General features: G+C 36.6%; 1 long non-coding RNA gene across 2 annotated transcripts; it reads left to right on the top strand.

Annotated features, from left to right (window-relative positions):
- The first annotated feature begins 3,003 nt into the window (after nucleotides 1-3,003).
- LOC137851171 (uncharacterized) lies at nucleotides 3,004-10,871 on the top strand. Of its 2 annotated transcripts, none has more exons than XR_011093039.1 (5): nucleotides 3,004-3,365; nucleotides 5,753-5,797; nucleotides 6,606-6,726; nucleotides 7,650-7,712; nucleotides 8,229-10,871. It is a non-coding gene; the product is annotated as an uncharacterized lncRNA (long non-coding RNA). The 2 variants fall into 2 exon arrangements; XR_011093038.1 differs by having other exon boundaries at nucleotides 6,457-6,726.
- Nucleotides 10,872-11,938: the final 1,067 nt, after the last annotated feature.

Below are 11,938 nucleotides of genomic sequence, written 5' to 3'. Positions count from 1 at the left end.
GGAGTCAGCCAGAATTTGTGAGGTTATCTATTTCCTGAAGGTACTTTCAGGCCACAGTTTTATCAGATTGCCAGTTATTCTATGTGCCCCAGTTCTTGTGGAAACATTGGAGGGGACCTGATTTTCAGAAGGCATTCAGGACAACAGAACATTAAAGTTTCAACTATCCTGAAATTACCAACTGTTAAATCTTGGACATTACTAGACTTGTTTTCCTAGATCATACTCTGTACATTGCATATAATCTATCATAAAAATAGAAAGCATTTTTTCTTGCTAGATATTTGCTGTAGAAAGATCTAATTTAAGGAATTTCAACTGATTTATAACTCCTTTGTTTTACTGGATTTATAACAATTTCAAATGCATTAAAAATATGTAGACATCAATTTTAAATCCCTCCCTCAAATGATTTTCTTTTCTGTTTATTGTAATCTATTATTTTCCACTTTGTTTTTATGATTTCCTTGGTATTCCCGTGGAGAAACCAGAGTTGTTATGGTCCTACTATGTTTCCTCTTATATTCACTTGTTCATATCAACTTTTTTTTTTTTCCATAGGAAATTGAAATACTTTCACTAATCCCCTAAAGAGAACTTGCTACCCCTACTGCTTTCTACACAGTGCCTTTTATTTTATTTTATTTTATTTTATTTTATTTTATTTTATTTTATTTTATTTTATTTTATTTTATTTTTTAATTAGTGGGGGTGGAGAATGTTATGCTTTTTGAAAAGTATTTAAAGTAGGTACAATCCTTTCTTTGACTTTCATCCTTGGAGAAATAGTTTCTTGATCAATTTCTACTGAAATGAAACATACATGTCACAAAATTTTTGCTTAGGAAAAACAAAGATCTGTTTTGTGTCTCCAGATATATTGTAGTATTTTAGTAAAGTGCTTTGAGAACTTTCTTTGTTTCTTGATGGAAATGTAAGTAAACCCATGCTTAGATGTTTTTCATTTTGTGTTGTTGGTTGTGGGTTTTTTTCCTCTTTTTTTTTTTCTCCATCATTTTGTCCCTCTTGAAGGAAATCTCATATTTCCATGTGAATTTTCTATATTCCTTCCCCAGCTAACCTAAGAAAAATATGTTGTTTACTTTAAAAGATTTCAAAGTCTGGACAAGCTAAGATAGGGAGACACAAATCTGTTTGCATGACAATATTATACTACAGGCTTGTATATTCTTTTCTTCATCAGAAATGGGATTATGGCATGAATATACAGGATTTCTTATCCATATAATTTGATGGCAGGAAATATTAAAATAAACTATAAACTCAATTTGCAGCTTGTCTTAGGGAGGAAATTGGGATACGACTGAGTAAAATAAAGATTGCAGCCTAGCATCAAAAAATGTGGATTTGCAGAAATAGAATGATTACATAACGTTCTCTGTCATTTTCTTTCAGTAACATTGAATAAAATTACCTTACCATTTATCTTAGTAAATGTTAGGTTCCTGAATAAACCTTCATAAACACAATTTTTTGTATCTCTTAATAAACTGAAGAGACTTAACTAACTATATTCTTAGTGAAACATTTATGTCTTAATCCATGCAATCAAATTAATTAAGGAATTAAAGTTTAGAGAAAACAGCTATTACTTTGTGGAAAACTCACTCCTACAAACAGGATTAGTATTTTATTAATTTTTTTTTTTTTTTAGAACATTGAAGGCCTAATTTTTAAAGGTGCTGAACCTCTTCTAATTAGCTTGTCAGTGAATTAATTGCCTATGGAAGCTATTCTGTGGAGATATCAGGAAATTACAAATTGGGCTTTGCAGCTGCAGGTCCTGTCCCACTGCCTGGGGCCTGGCAGCCACAGACCTGCTTCCCTCAGGCTCGCTTTGGGCCTGTTCTCCTTTTGAACAAAAACTCAAAATGGGGCCTGTTGGTGCTGACTCCCAGCCTGCTCCTCCTGGGCGCGCTGCCTGTTATCTGAAGCTGTCTGGCTCCCGATAAGCTGTGCTGCCCATGGGAAATAGGTTTTTTGTTCTTTTGTTGCCATCAGCTGGGGTTTTTTATTTCCTTTTTCCTCACACCTGTTTGATGCCCAAGAAAATTTCCATGGAAGAATGTCTTTTGCAAAAATATTCAGAGTTTTTGTTATCTGGGGATTGTTCCTTCACTTTACTGTTGCTTCCAAGCATCAGTAGAGCAAAAGCTATTATTTTGGGGTTGTTTCTTTTTGGAGGCTGCGGGCTGACTCTGGTGCACTCTGCAGCACTGTGCAGTACAGTCCGGGGCTCAGCAGTACCAGAGACCCCCCAGGCCTCCTGTGCTCCCTTCCACAGTTGTCTTGGGAAGCCAACATTTCCTCCAACTCTTGCTCAAGATGGCAGAAAAAGAAACTTCTCTGTGGAAAAGGGAGGCTTTCCTTTTTTTTTTTTTTTTTTTTTTTAAACAATGAAAGAAGAACAAGAGAAGATCAGATGGAGGCAAGAAGAGCATCTGGGGCAAAGGGCTATGTGCAGAAGGCACGTGCTGCTAGAAACCACACAGGTCTCCTGCTGCAAATCTAGGAGGTGTCAGCTTGTGCCTCTCCTGACCCCCTCACCCCAGTGGTAAATGAGATCTTGCTATTCTGGCTGAGCAGTCCAAAGCAGTCAATTTGTTCTCTGAAAGTCAAGTGTCTGCATTGCTTTTGTTCACCATTAAAATTGCACTGGGAATTATAGTTTACATCCACTTGAATATTTGTTTTACATCATATTTTTCTTCACAAATTTGAGAAGTCCTTTTCTTCAGTAGCTACAGCTGTGCTTGACTTACACCTGCATCAGGAACCCCACAGTGTGTGGGTGTTTGGACATGAGGGCAAGTCTTTTCTGGTGTACAAAATGTACCAAGAAATTATCAAGTAGTACAGATTTAACAGTTTTTTTAATAAAGTTGAAAACTTAGTTTGTTCACAGAGTTTTAAGCCTTCACTTTGGAGCTGATATATTGCAAGCTGTTTGGTCTCCATTACTTTGCTTGGAGAAGCATTTTCTCTAGTGTATTATTTATATTTAAAGCCAGCAAAAAGTAGCAGTATCAATAGGAACAGCTTGCAATGCAGAAAGAGGAATGATATCAGCTGGAAAAAGCACAGAGTATAGCCAGGGAAAGGTTGTCTGTGGCCTTGTTTTAACAGTTTATGACTCTTCTTGCTTTATATAATCGATGTTAGTGTTGCAGATCCATCCCTATGAATGAGGAAAGAAGAGGAGAACATAAGGCATCCATATAAAAAGGAGCTGACGTGATGTTTTGATGCAGATTTCTACCCACCTGTGTGTGAACCAGTTACACCAGAACTACAATGTTCCCTTTTTTTTTTTTTTTTCTTCTAAGTGGTAGCTGTGATTTGAGGTAGGGCGAGGTCCCTTTCTGCTTGCATTTAGAATAATGCTTGTATTTACAATATAGAGTTGAATCTTCAGAATATTGTCTCTCCTGGCATCTTTTTTTTTTTTTTTTTTTTTTTTTTTTTACTTTAAATCATGCAATATTTCAATGTAGATTCTATCCTTATTGCAATCTGCACAGCATCTTCTAATGTATTTTGTATTTGAATTATTTGAGCTATGTCAACAAGGTATGTCATTATGGTAGGTCTTGGGGGAACATACAAACTTTGGGATGTCATTGCTGCAGGTAAAGAGATATTTTCAGATATTTCCATGCCTTTACTATTCAGGAACTTCATTTATTTTTAGCAAGAACCCTTTTCAATTGCTCTGAAGTAGCAATTTAGTCATGATTTGGTTATAGATTAAGAGATATATATTATGTACATTTCCGTGTTTAAGAAACAACCTGATTTTCAGTTTCACCTCTATTTGCATTTAATTTACAGAATTTCTTACTCCATTCACCAAACTGGCATTTTGTATGTAAAGAGGAGAAATTATCTCTTGAAAGTATTCTTGTTTATTAGAATTTTATCTTCACAGAAGTATGCATAGCTTTATCTTTTCCTCAGTTAGTTTCTATTGCTTTGACTTCAGCATGTTTAATTTCAATGAGTACAAATAATTACAGCTGGTGATTTTATAGATGACATTTTATGTCTACAATTTGTATATAGGCACATCTCTAGATATAATGCACTATATTGCAACTAATTAAAATAGGTTTTTAAAGCAATTCTGAGTTGTGGTGGACAGATGAAATTCCAAGCGTTTAAATAGTCTCCTTCTAGAAAATAAACAGTGTTAATTGGGAATTATTCTTGCATTACTTCTTCATTCCACTGTTTGGGGTTTGCAGGCTTACTTGATTTTCTTGTTTGAGTCATGTGAATTAGGAAGGCTTACTTGAAGTAGGCAAGCCTGCCATTCCTTGCTCATGCTGTCTGTCGTATCCTCGATTGTCATTGACTTTTTTTTTTTCTATTAGACAGAGTAGTGAGAAAATACTTGGGGAAATAAGATGAACACTGGAATATAGGAATGGCAACTACGGGCTGTATCAAGGACTGTTTACATTTGTCTGTTCTCATGTAACAATCAAACTGCAATTTATTTCTAAATAGTTGCGTAGGCTACCTGGTGTTTAAACAGAAATACATGACTTCTCTAACCAACGTATTTTTTTGTTCTACAAAAATTTGTGAGTATTTACAAACAAGGTATTAGTGAAGTGCTAAGAAACAGGCACCGGGGAATTTAATACAATTTAAAGTAAGGAATCAAACGGAACTTTCAAATAATATAATGAGCTACTCTTCCATAAAAAAAGGAATATAAAACACTTAATAGGATATATTTTACTCAGTTCTTATAGGTAGTTTATAAACTAAAATGCATTTTGTCATAAAACCACTTGCATGTAAGACAGTATGGAAAACCGTGTGCTCTGTATTTATCAACAAGTATATAAAAAAATAAATGTTATATTTGCAAATACTAATGCAATCAAATCTATACACAAGTTATACACAATGCTTTCCCTGAGTAGTACTCATTCAATGTATCACAATACAAGATTACTTCTTTAACACTGTTCTTAAAGAAAAATGAAAGATTTTATCAAAGCAGCAGGGGATATGATTTAAGGAATTTCTGAAAAAAGCTTTTTTGATTTCAAATACGTTTCCCTCAAAATTAGAAGTATTGTATAAATGCTGAAGTGTTGGATGGATTTGTTTCTTTCATTGATGGCTTTCATTTTAACAACAAAAGAAATATTAAAAGGATCTACAAAAACAAGCATGAAGAAAATGGTCTTTATATATATAGGTAGCAAGTTCAACTGAAGTCATGTTTGCAAGGCATGTTGTATTGTGCATGATTCTCTCTTGTAAAAACTAGCTAGAACCAGGCTCAACAGCTTTACACAAACACATTTCAATTTCTATCTCCAAATAGCTTAAATAGACTCCTGATTAGCAAGGTACTTAGGCATGCAAGTAGACTCAGTGAGTATCCCCGGCAAAGCTAAATATATTTGCCAAATCACTTACCTAAGGGTGTCTCCTGAATTTTTTGAATTGTTGCATTGTTTACCCTGCTCTAGTTTCTCCCAAGAGTGACTCAACAACAGTTAAACAGCTGGTAGAGTATGACACCTCTCTATCATACCAAAACCTGTACTTGGCCAAGTTTTCATTGTTCCTTTTAGCTTTGGTTTCTAGGTGCAGGGTAGGGATGGGGTTTGTTGTTGTTATTTTTATTATGTTTTTATTATTATTATTACTATTGCTATAAATGATAATAATAATACTCTTTTTTTCTTCTTTTTTTTTTTTTTTTCAGTCCACCCATTTCTTATCTTGTATTTAGCTTGCAATGTTTGGTCAGGTAAGAACTGTTTGCAATAAATTTGTACAGTCCTTTTGCCAAAAGGGATCTCATTCAACAGCTGAATCTCCCAATCCCTACAACAGCAGAAGTTTAGTTCCCAGTTTTAACTTATAGTTAATTGAATGTGGCCTGTTAAACTAAAATTAAATACCTGACCCAATGTGATCGTCTCAGTTTCATAAATGTAAATAGAAGCTTTCTCCTGTGTTGGAGTTTGTTTGTTTTCTTACAAATCATACTGTTACATAAGGCTATCATAAGACAATACTGAGACTTGTTTGTAGTTAAAAGTAAAGCATGATTCTCTGATATCCATGATGTTGATCCGTAGAAATACTACTAAAGAGAAACACATGTGCACTTGTCTTTGCAAAATTCAGGCAGATTCAGTATGTACAAACTATACCGGTGTTATATGCTTATTATGCTTTGATTTAGAGTTTGGATTTTGCTGAAAAGTACAGACGGTTGTACTCTAAAAGCCTCTGTTAGGTTTTCCTTTAAGATATTTTTTAAATAACTTGATGAGGACTTCATTTGGAGTGCCATTTATCAATATAATCTCCGTAATAATGTATTAAACTATGTTTTTAAATTTGGGGGTTAGGATGATAGGTCTGATCTCTGAACAAGAGTGAGCAATGCCGTGTTCTTAGGGACTGGGACAGAACAAAAGCAACTAGGGATGTTCAAAAAGACATACAGCCTGCATGACAAATGGAGTATTTCTTCCAGTGCCAGTAAGGTCTCAGACCAAGTGGGATGTTCACTGTCAAGAAACGTGTCTTCTCTGCACCAACTGTAGAAAGTCTGTAGGACTGCAGCTTGAATGCCCAGGGACCCACAGAAATCAGAGCTGGAAGGAACTGGGATTCTCAGTCTAGAAAAAGACTGAGAAAGAAACACAGCCGCAGTTCTGCATACAGGTGAGAACCAGTAAGTAAAGAGACATGGAAAAAAAAAATCTCATTTCCATACCTATGGTAGATATGAGGAGAAGATAAAGGCTTAAAAGGCATCAGGAGAAACCAAGTCAAAGCTTTAGAAAAACTAGTTGTGTGGAGCAGAGCAATGCAGTAGCTGGGAGGCTGCGATGTCTTCATCACAGGTCATCAAGAACAGGTTAGACCAACGACTTAGCAGTGAGATAGGTGTTGATAGTCCTGCTTTAAAGGAGGGGGTGGACACAGATGACCTCTCGACCTCTTTCTGCCTCATGCTCTTGTTGTTTCTCTTTCTTTTTTTTTCTGTATACAGAGTATATATTTAACCCAACAGGCTGCATTTAAACTAAGAGGGAATGTGATAGTTTTCTATATGGAAATAAAATTCCTCCTCATACTTTGGCACTCTCTGATGTAAAAAAACGAAAACACCTTTGGCTCAGCTCAGTCTGTCTTTTTTTTTTTTTTCTCCCTTTGGTAAGGATAAGGCTGAGGCAGTTGGCAGAAGAATGTACTAAGGACAATTGGTTTTGGAAGCCTGCATCCCAGAAAGCACAGCAACTGTAAACGTCTCGTCAAATGCGCTTTAATTCTGCACTGCAGGATCTTTCTTAATTATGAGAATCAAAATGCAGAGTGGAAAACTTAGGGTGTACCTGGTTTTCTGAATGGGACAGCAAGAGATGGGAGAGAGCTTTATGCCACTTGTCCTCCTAATGTTAGGGCTTCAGTGGCTCTTGTGAAACATTTGTTGATTTAAACAGTGCAAGCAGAACTAGTGATAGAGCCCATTACCTTAGCTGTCAGATTGGAGTCACTAAACAATTGTAAGGTTGAGTTGGTTAAGTTACATGTAAGTAAGCTCGTTGTTACAAATTGTGCTTTTCTATTTTATTTTTTTTCAGTGCATTTGCATCATCTTTCAAGCGTCTGATCAAGCATGAATTACCTTAGTGCAGGTACAAGCAGTAAGTTATTTATCCATTTATCTTAGCTCTTTTTCTCTTTTTAATTCATTTTTATGAAACAATTTTTTTTTGTTTGTTTGTTTTTCATATATTATGATAATTACTAAAATATATTTGAGAACTTAACAGGGAATAATCTTCCACCTTCAGTTTTGCCTTTGCTAACCTTACTGTTTCCTGATGGACCCTATTTAAGAGGAACCTAAAAGCCACGTGTAATAACAACAAAAGCAAAACCTCTAACTACAAAAACAAACAGATGTGAGTATGTACTATAGTAGTGTAGCAACTTCAGAAATGTGAACTATCTTATACTGATCAAGAACGGCCTACTTGAATGTATAGGAAGGCTAGAGCAATAGCTCTGAGACTAGTTTTTGTGACACGTTAATTCTGATGACCAATGATTATTTAAAAGACAACCCTGTTAACTTTTCTTCCTGATACAAGAAAGCAGAAGGAAAATCATAAAACTGCTTGTTATACTCTGAGCAATGTGTCATCTCCATCCTACAGGTGGAGGAATTATTTGGTAGCTATATCTGCTCCTGAAGCCCATAAGTGGAGGAAGCCAGTTTAAGGAGACCACCAGAGCTGTCAGGCACACAAAAGTCAGCAAATCTGAAGAGCTGACTGGGGAAGGAAAGGAAGGATGTCCAAAACCAATCACGGAAATCTTCAACTTGTTGGACTGCACTCTCTGTCTCACTCTTTAGGAATGACTGTTTCCCATTCCTGATGCCTTCATCTGATGAGTCAGATGAGGCTGATGCTAACCAGCTTTCAAGAGGGCAAGCCATTAGGCTGAAATGGAGGTAGTCTCAGGAAACTGAAAACTTCTGCCTGCTATGTAGTATGAAAAACTCAGGGACATTTTTTTCCCCTAATTTTTTGTTAGATTAAAACAATTCCGTGCAAAAACTTATGGTTGGAAATCGAACTAGGAGTCGAGCTAGGGAGTTGTGCCAGGCTCCTTATATTTCCTTCTTTATACCTTCTGGACTTTATTTCAGTTAAATGTTTGTAAGATCAAACTTCTATGCTATCTGTAAATCAAAATACTATCAGTGGCCTCAAGTTTGGAAAGCCATTTAACTGGTTCTGTGACTAAATCACTGTCATCTCCATCTTGATTTAATCTCTTTCATAATGGCATTAAGAACTGCAGTACAGAGAGGCAGATCTTATGTCTGCTTCATGAAATGTGCTACTTGTACAGACATGCTGAGTTTTTGCCAGTTAAAAACATGCTTCACCACCCCTCTGATTTTTTTTTATGCCTTCTGCACTCTAATTACACGAGCTAGTAAACTTACATGTGTACATATCTTCAGGTTTACATGGTAAGTGACCAATGGAGAACATAGATTGATCAGTGTGTAATCAGCTTAATAGTGAATTTAGAAAGTGCATTCAACATCAAAGATGTAGGGACACTTAGACCCTACATGCATGATCATTATAGTTTGGGAGGAAAACGTTATAGTGTGTTTGATCAGTGATGAGAAGTAATTGTTAAATATGAATTAATAAAGTTACCTTAGAATTAAGTTTTCTGAGGACATCCAAAATAGAGCAAACAAAGGGTGTGTCTAGGGGTTTGTTAAAGCATTCATGTCACCTTGTCAATGTTGAGTGTCTTTTAAGAAGTTTTAGTTCTGTCTTTCCTCAGCAGTATATTTTATTATCAAATTCTTGTGAAAGTAGGAAGTTGTATATATTAAAGCACAGGAAATCAAGGGAGGAAGACAGTGTTACACAATTCTAAATAAAAGATAAATTAACATGTTCCCCCATGTAATTACAAGGGAAAGAGGACCTTGCTCTCTAAGCAGCAAAAGCATAATGAAACACTTGTAGCTTTATTTCTTATGTGTAGCTCAGTTATACCCCTTAGTGTGGATGCTTGACAGCTGTTTACTTTCTTGATTAAAGTCTGACTATAGGGGTGAGCTGGGCCTTTTTCATCCTCGCTAGAAAGAAAGGCAACATCTTTTGAATAGACTACATGAATATGCAGAATATGTCAGGGTGTTTGTATTGTTGAGCACATGTTGCAGGATGAGAGTATGGGAGAGACTGAGAATAAAAGACTAGAAAAAATAAAGATAAAAGGGAAAGTAGGGGCAAAAGGAAAAATATTAGAGAATATTATATGGAAAAGTTAGGAGAGAAGTGTGAAATAAAGCATAGAAGCAGAAGTAATTGTTTCATACAAAAAGTATCACCGTCACAGAATTCCCAAGGCTGGAAGGGACATCTAGGGGTGTCTCCCACATGAGCAGGGTCAACCCGAGCTGTGTGTCCAGGAGTGCCCAGCCAACAGAGGAAACAACCCCTTCTTCATGGTTGGGATTTTGTACCAACTGCTCAGCGATCCCATCACAACACACAAGAAATTTAGGGGCAGATTTTTTTTGGTCCATCACTTATTGCGGTCATGATTGCTATCTGTAGCTGAAAGAAAGGGATGCAAACAAATAGGCTAGGTAAATGCAGGTCCAGCAATGTAGAAGTATGAGTTTGTTGATTGTTTCGGTTTTGTTTTTGTTTTTTATATTACAGTACAAGGATGATATATACACTTTCCGTAACAGTTGAGCTTTAGTTATACATGTATAGTTTCCTCAGCTGAATGTCATTTTGTCTTAGTCAGAACTACTAAAAAAAAAAAAAAAAAGTAGTATGAATAAAACAAGAGTAATTTATTCTAGTACAAAAATATTTGCATAAATATTGATTAAAATTATAATACACTACACATTTATTACATAGGTAGTCCAGCTAACCCAGAATTTTTTATAATACCTCTCTGCAGAGTGTTGGCTTAGCAAATTCAGAACGTTTTACGAGATAAAATTGATCTTGATTGATTTATTGCTTGAAAAATTTGGAGCTTTTCAAGGTTATCTGATGAAAAAGTATGAATATGAAACAAACTGTTGTATTAATAACACCCCAAAAAGCAACAAGATATTTGATTAAGCACTTTGTAAATTTACAGTTTTATTATCTGAGGTGGGAAAATGGTGCCTTAAGTTTTTCTAAGGGAAAAAAAAATATTTTTAATTTTAACATATAAGCACTATGTACCTCTGATATGTTCCTCATGGCAACCTCATAATTAAGCCAGTGTGTCACATGAAAATAAAGCCTAAGTACCAGTAGAGAAACTGAGCCAGATCCTAGATGCTTTAAAAGAACATAGCAGCATTTAAGCGAATGTGTGACTTTGAAAGGGGAGCCTTTGGTAAAGGGATGATGGGAGGAGGATAATCAGAGGTGTTTGGGGGATGGGATGCCAGGTCAGAGGGTCACAGTGACTGTAACCATAAGGTATGAGTACCATGCCAGGTGTGTGTATAGCATACCTTTCGATGGTCATGGTGTCTGGGAGAAGCACTTGGTGACTCAAAAAAGGCAAATGTTGCCTCCATCTACAAGGAGGAAGATTTGGGGAACTGCCAGCCAGCCTGACCTTAGTCTGTGGGAGGATTAGGCAGGTGATGGGGGACAGGCAGTAAGCCAAAAACTGCCTGACCAACCTGACTGCTTTCTATAACAAAAAGGGATCGGCATTTTATGTGGAGGAGAGCAGGGGATGTCATTTACCTTGGCTTCAGTAAGACTTTTGACACAATCATTTGCAGACCTTATTTAACCACACTAGAAAGGTATGAACTAAACAAGAGGAAGATTTAGTGTAAAATTGGCTGGACCCTTAGGCTCAAGGGTTGTGATCCAGTAGCAGATCCAGCTGGTGGCTGGAATCCTGGGGCTGATACTGTGTGATATCATTGCCAGTGACCTCAGTGATGAGATGAAGTGTACCCATGGCAAGTTTGCAGATGATGACAGACTGGGAAGGTGTGGTGAATACACTGGAGGGACATCAGCAGGCTGGAGAAAAGGGCTGGCAGGAACCTCACAAATTCTGACAAATGGTGATACAGCATCCTTGAGCTGGGATGGAATAAGTGTCCACGTTATGAGCTGGGGGACTGAGTAGGTAGAAATAGCTTTGCAAAAAGGGGTTTGTGGATGAGCAGCAACTCAGCCAGCAGTGTGTGCTTGCAACAGAGGCCAATGGCATCCTGGGCCATAATAACAAGAGCTATATTCCCATCCGTGGAGTATGTGTAAGATTGCATCTGGTCTACTGCATCCTCCTTTGAGCTCCCGAATACATAAAAGTCAATGATATAAAAAGGCAAATACAGTAAAGT

Source organism: Anas acuta, chromosome 2 (genome assembly GCF_963932015.1).
Source record: "Anas acuta chromosome 2, bAnaAcu1.1, whole genome shotgun sequence".
NCBI classification, from domain to species: Eukaryota; Metazoa; Chordata; class Aves; order Anseriformes; family Anatidae; genus Anas; species Anas acuta.
This window is presented reverse-complemented; position numbering and strand designations above follow the sequence as displayed.